The sequence below is a fragment of the Pantherophis guttatus genome, chromosome 1 (genome assembly GCF_059756535.1).
Source record: "Pantherophis guttatus breed Tessera chromosome 1, ASM5975653v1, whole genome shotgun sequence".
NCBI lineage: Eukaryota > Metazoa > Chordata > Lepidosauria > Squamata > Colubridae > Pantherophis > Pantherophis guttatus.
In genome coordinates, this window is record NC_142063.1 from 187,721,362 (window position 1) to 187,729,046 (window position 7,685).

The window sequence follows — 7,685 nt, forward strand, 5'->3', positions numbered from 1 at the left end:
CTTGACAGGCAATAATAATATTTTTAACAGAAATTAAAGTAAATGTATATAAATAGGAAACAGAATTCAGATGATTACAAAACGGATCTTTTCTTTATTATGGGCGATACGTATCAATTCAAAAGTAGGCTAAGGAGAAGTTGCAAGGATAGGCAAGTTTGATATAGGTGAATGGAATGAAACTGGCGATCACCTAGTGCCGTGATGGCAAACCTATGGCACACATGCCACAGGTGGCACATGGAGCCATATCTGTGGGCACACGAGTGTTGCCCTAGCTCAGCTCCAGCGTGCATGCATGCGCCGATCAGCTGATTTTCGGGCCTTCCAGGCCCACCGGAAGTCAGGAAACGGACCATTTCTGGCCTCTGTAGGGACTCCGGAGGGGTGGGGAAGGCTGCTTTCACCTTCCCAGGTTCCAAGAAAGCCTCTGGAGCCTGGGTAGGGCGAAAAACGGGCCTACAGGTGGAGTGCAGGGGGGGGGGTCGCATGCACATGGGTGGGGGTGGGTCGCATTGAATTATGGTTGTGGGCACACATGCGTGTGACCCCCCCATGCTCCCCCCCCTGCTTTTGGCACACGACAGCAAAAAGGTTAGCCATCACTGACTTAGTGCAATTTTGCTTGGAAAATCATCTCAGCATAACACATGGTTGTGTTGAATAAACCAACACAAGCGACATTTAAACACATGGACAGCACTAAATGGACAACATTAAATTAGGTAGAATTCATTTTATGCCAACAATGCTGGAAAGATTCAGTTATATCTGTTAAGACACTTCCTGGCACTTATTGCAGCTCTGACCATCAGTTATTAATGGCTAAACTGAAACTCAAACTGTGCAAAAGGGAAAAAAAATCCCCAAAATTCAATGTGAACAATATCTTACCTATCTATGCCATAGAAGTTATGAATAAGTTTGAACCAGTGAATCTAGAAGGGAAAGATCAAAATGAACAGTGGCCAGAGATCCAAGGTAACATGGAAATTGCTGGAAAGTATGTGTCAGGCCAAAAACCAAAGAAAACAAACAAGTAACTATCTGATGATACCATCAAACTAGCTGATCAGTATAGGGTTGCCAAAGCCAAAGATAATAAGGATGAAGTTAAAAGGCTGAATGCAATTTTCCAATATGAAACCAGGAAAGATGAAAAGAGGCAGTGGGAGAAGGAGTGTCAACACCTGGAAGAAGATAATAGGACGGGACATACTAAGGTCATGTTTGCTTTAGTGAAAATGATGCGATCCAGCTTTTCAGTATGGTAAGGAATTGTTAAAGACTGCAACAGGAATGTACTAAGTGACCAGTGGGAAATCAAGAACAGATGGAAAGAATATACTGAATGACTCTATTACAATTTGTTTTCCATCAAGATGATAATGACAACCCAATTAATAAAGAACCAAACATCTTGAAAGAAAAGGTAGAATGGGTCATGGAGAAATTGCCGAACTGGAAAGCCCCAGGTATTGATGGAACACCTGCAGAATTACTAAGACCAGTGCCAGTTAACATCATTACTGCCCTGTGTCAAGAGATATGGTCTACATGTCAATGGCCTCAGGACTGGAAAAGATCTGTTTTCATCCCATTAGTAAAAAAGGCAATGCCAGGCAATGCTCCAATTGTCGTACAATTGCATTGATTTCTCATGCAAGCAAGATTCTGTTAAAGACCATTCCATGGAGGTTACAGAAAGTCATGGACCAAGAGTTACCTGAAGTACAAGCTGGCTTTAGAAAGGGGTGTGGCACTTGAGATCACATTGCCAATATTAAATGGATTATGGAAAAGGCACATGAATATCAAAAGGATCTATATGTGTGTTTTATTGATTACAGAAATGCTTTTGACTGTAGAACACAATAAACCATGGGTGAGTTTGCATCATCTTGGTGTCCCAACCCAGACTTATCAGATCACTATACACTGATCAGGAGGCAACAGTGAGAACACTTTATGGCAAGGTGTCAAATTTGTGGCTGGATGCATCACGTGCTGGCCATGCCCACCCCCGGTTTAGTGAAGGGGGAAAAGGTAGTGATACGTCACGTGATGACGTGACATGAGTTTGACACCCCTGCTCTACGGCAACACAGATTAACTCAGGATCAGTAAAGGAGTTAGACAGGGATGTATTTTATCACCATTTTTGTTCAATCCATATACTGAAGAAATTAGACCTGGAACCACCTGATATGGGAATGAAGATTGGAGGAAGAACCATAAATAATTTGAAGTATGCAGATGATACAACACTGTTGCCTTAAAAATAAGGAAGATCCTGAAAAAGACCCTGAAGTTTTAACATCAGGAAAGCAAAGATAATGGCAACAACTGCATATGGACATGAGATGTTTAAAATCAGCAAGGAGGAAATTGAAGTAGTTTTGAGAATTTATCAATGGATCAAGAATTGTTCAAGATGGCAGTTTTATTCTGAAATCAAATGCAGGACAATCTTAGACTGTACTGCAATGGTTAATATGAATAAGATCTGAAAAAGCAGAGATATCGATATAAATACAAAAAGGTTAGTTAGAACAATAGTCTTCCTTATAATCACTATTGGTGTGAGTTGGACACTAAGAATGGTTATTCAAAGAATTGATGTCTTTGAATTGTGGTGCTGGCATAAATTATTGTGTATATCATGGACAGCCAAAATAACAAAAAAGAGACACTGAATCATATAAAACCAGAAACATCACTATAAACCAAAAATCACAAGACTACGTCTGATTTTCTTTGGCCATGTCATGTGTGCAAATTCATTGGAAAGGCAATGATGCTAGAATGGTTAACGGATCAAGAATGGGCAAGCAAAGAATTTGCTGGATTATAGTTAAAGCTGATACAAAGATTGAACACCCAATAACTGAAAGAAGCTGTACTTGACAGGGTAGCATGGAGAGTACTTGCCTATAAAGTTGCCAAGAGTCAGAGTGACTGGTTAAAACTAATTATAGAATGGATATGGATATAGAATGGAAGTTACTTGGCTTGGCAAGTAGCAAGATACTAGGACAATAATTAATATTGATATGGCTGCAAAAAACAGCAAATGAAATTATAAATTGCTTCAACAGAAATGATTTCTAAATCATGTATTGTGTATCATGCGGAGGGAGTAGAAAAAACAGGTTTAAGCACAAGACCTTGAAATAATCTTTTTTTTAATGAGTGCAGAAACAGCAATAGCATAGATAGTGTAACTTAATGGCTTTTGATTAGAAAACAGTTGGAGGGAGTGCCATTGGTGTCTGACTCAGGACTTCGCAGAGCACTTATTTTCTCCCTTTTCTAACCTGCTAATCTTGCAAAATATCTAGTCACAACTTGGCAATAGGCTTCCAAGTCTTGCTGACATAAATGGGATCACTGTAGAGGTGAGCAAATGGAGTTTTTAAGTTTCAGTGATATAGACAAAGAGGATTTTATTCATCCTCTGGAAAACAGCTGTTGCTTTTCCAATGCAACTCTTGATATCCCTCATTGCATCTCCATTTCAAGCGATTACACTGCCCAAATAGGTAAAAAACCTTTCTACTTCTTCAAGTGGTTGTGTGATCCATGTGTGATTCCCTGTATCTGTGCGGTGGAGCTCACATACATGATCTACATGATTCCTCCATACTTATGCTGAGGTCAATTTGGTTGCTTCTTCATCTACTGTAAGGGAGTTGTCACTTGTATTTTCATATCATCTTCCTCAAGTAGGACAATATCATCTGCCACTCATTACATAGGACAGCAATTTGACTACGTACATTTGTTTTCACAGTCTGTTGCAAAGATTAAGTTTAAAAACTAGTCCCAAAATCTTACTGGTAATATTTTATTTAACTTTACATGGCATTACTAGAATATACCCTGGAACATACAGTCACTATGGCATCTACTATTAGTAAACTCCTGTTATTTAGGACAGTCATGCTTAGTTCACACGTCTTATACACCCAGCCCTGAGTGATCTTTACCATGAAGTCAGCCAGAAGTGTTATTTTACTTGGATTCTATCTTTTGTGTCTCTGTCTTTGGCAAATAAACTGCCTTAAAATTGTGGAGCATCCTGATAGATTTTTGATAGAATTAAAATATACCGGTAGTTCTTTCCCATTTTTTCCAGTCATTGCAAATTGCTACTTTTTCATATTAATGTGGAAAATTAGGAGCAAATGTGTTGTTTAGACACAGAAGGGACTTTGCTACTGTATATCATCTAAAACAGCTGACAACATGTTCTGAGCAGTAGCAGATAGCAATGTCCTAGGAACAGTAGCTATATGATCCAGTTTACCTCTTTTACCACTCAGAGAACAACTAAATTGCTGACCTATAATTTTATAATAATTGAGTTAGAAGGAACATAAAAATGCTAACTCTCAGTTAAACCAAAGCTAGCATTTTAATTAATTGACACAGAGACAATAGTTTCTGTTCGAAGGTAAATCCACTATTGTGATCTATATTCATGCAAAATTTTTAAAAATGTGCAGGAAGAGAATGTGCTTTATAATCCCTTTGCCAGTGTGGTTTTCCAATCCACTGGATTCTTTTCCATAAAAACACAAAGTGTTTTTAAAAGGAGTTAACTAACAGGAATTGCACTTTTCTTAATAACTGTATCCTGTGAATTATTCTACAATGCTATTTTTCTACCTCACAGAGTTCCTTTAGCAATAGTGCAATGTTTTTCAAACTTGGCAACTTCAAGATGTGTGGATTTCAGCTCTCCAAGAATCCTGGTTGGGAATTCTGGGAGTTGGGATCCACATATCTTAAAGTCGTCAAGTTAAAAAAAAATGCAACAGATTGTCCTAACTTGCCTATGTTACTATGCAAAGCGACAAAAGAATTGTTTAGATCAGGGGTCACCAACCTTTCGGACCTCAGGGACCACTAAATTCATAATTTTAAATCCTACGGACCACTAATATGATTTTTTAAAAAAAGATAAATAGTATTTAGTGCAATATAAAAAATGCAAATAATTTTTCTGTGGACCATCAAAATTTTCTCGCAGACCACCAGGGGTCCATGGTTGGTGACCACTGATTTAAATTAACAAAGATAAAAAGGAATTTGGAAATCCTCTAATCTAATCTTGTTTAAGCAGGACACCTTATATCATTCTGGACAAATGACCATTCAATCTCTTAAAAATCTCCAGTATTAGAGCACCCATAACTTTTGAAGGCAAGCTGTTCCATTGATTAATTGTTCTCACTAACAGGAAATTTTTCCTTAATTCTAGGTTGGATCAAGGAGACATTTCCTATTCAGATTTCCAGGTAGCACAGAAGTCTTCTTATGTAGCAACTCATTCTATAACAGGACATGGAGGATCCCTCAGTCACCTTCTTTATTGTGTAATATACCTTTGATTTTAGCCAGTTACATTCTTAAGAGGAAACTCAATGCAATTTGGATGCTTGTGGTTAGCATGTCATGGCTTTGGGTGAGCGCAAAATAACCAGTTACTATGAAACCAGAGACTCTATGTGTAAGCAGTCTAGCCAATATATATCCTCTACCTGATCTGAAATGAGACACCAAATCAAATTCAAGCTCAGAAGAATCTTGTTGAAATGCAGGATCAGGATAAATAATGAAAATTTGATTGAGCAAGAAGGAAGAAATGTACAGTCATCCAAAGCTCACAATAAAGTTAATGTTCACTCACGGCAATTTACCTTAAGAAAAAACTTATTCTGTTTCATTTAGCAATGAAAAGAAAATGGTCAGTGAATGCCAGAAGAATTTTATGAAGTGGCAATTCTTACTTGATTGTTAACCCACGTGGGTAAATATTTCTAGGTTTCAGATGAGCTGCTGGAATGGAATTGGAAAGAGCCATGCTCTAATCCAACCTCAGCAGAAATCCATTGGGTAACTTTGGCTCAACCATTCCTTAATTTAGTGCATTTCACAAGGTTGAGGGGAAAATGGGAGAAATGAGTGCGATGGATGCCAAACTGAATTGGGCAATATACTATAAATTGAATACATACAGTATATACCTATATACATGTGGGGATAGGCAATTAAGGAAATAAAAGGTAATATAATGCAATCATTTATTTCCATAGTGAAAAAAGCAAGGCTGTGTGAAACTTGTTACCATCATAAATAATAACCCAAAAAAAATGGCAAGCAAAGGGGCAAAGTTCCAAGAATGGCTAGGCTTTTATGGTTAGTCATAAGATACTTGGATTTCTTAGCTGTTGAGGTCGTTATTGGTCTAGCGATTAAGGTACAATGTTAGGAACTGTGAGACTATGATTTCTAGTCCCACCTTAGCTATGAAAGCTAGTTGGGTGATTTTGGGCCAGTTACTCTCTCTCAGCCCAACTCACTACAAAGGGTTGTTCTGGTAGGGAAAATAGGAGGAGAAAGGTGTGTTGGATATGTTAATCACCTTGAGTTATTTATAAAAATAATAAAAGTCGGAAATAAATAAAGTCACTGAATGTTTTCAGAGTTACACTGAAGTGACACAGGAAATTGAAATCCATTTATTAATTCTTGGTAGCACTAAGATCTCTAGTTTTTTCTTCTATGTGGTATCAGCCACTTATTAATGATAATTTTTTTCCCCAGAGCAATAAAAAATAGCGTCTCGAGCAATCTGTGATGATCTTCCAAACAGAAGTATGAAGCTTACAAGAAAACTGGATTTAGCTTCCTAAAAAATTAGGATTGGGCCCACTCTGTAAGGCAGAGCCACCAATGAAAATGCTGTTACCTGGTCTTATGCCCAGTGAGGTATTGGAATACTCAACAGGTGCGTCCAGGAAATTCAAACAGGCTGATTTTCCCATGGCATTCCCTCATAAAAACTGGTGCCTCCCCCTAGCCCCCTAATCAGCACTTACATGCATTTATGTCAAACATAGAAAGCTGTTGATCCAGCTTCTAATGGTGTACTTTAGAACTTCTTTGCCTTCCCATGAACTCTACTGTGCCAAGACTAACTGACAGCACTCAAGGCTTTCCACAGTGACTATAGAAAGTTGATAAATCTGTAGAACATTTGAACCTGTCCTTCATGCTAGCTTTTTCCATTGGTGTAGAACCATCTCTTAATTGCTGTCCACGCACTAAAATCTAAGTTCTTCATACTTCAGTAGGTTTCAAATGTTTGGAATAGAATTCAACATTACCTTATTATCATAACCCCTTATTTCTTATCCAAGCACCTTGTTTATAAGGTCATAAGTATTAAAGCTATATGAAGTATTAACTTCCAACATGCAGTAACCCAGCCCTTGCTATCTTCACTGTAAGGTATCCTATATGCAAAATATATAAAAAAGAAAGAATGTTATCAAAATAATCTTAAAATAATCTTAATTTAAAATTTTTGAAACCCTAACCTAGCACCTTGTTAAAGCACAATATTCCAACTATCTGCATCTTTCTCATGTTTATCGTCAAACAATTTGTTAACAATGAATAAAACTGTAAAGTTTCTTTATATACATTAAAAAGCAAGAGAAATAATTTTCATCTGCATTTAGTGCAACCTTGTTTCACACTTTGGCTATTGTGGCAGCATCTTCCAATTAAAACATGGCCCAAAACACTAATAAAATAAAAATAAAGAATATTAATATTCCCCTTAATGTTAATAAAAATATTAAGAGAATATTACAGAAAAGATAGACATAGTG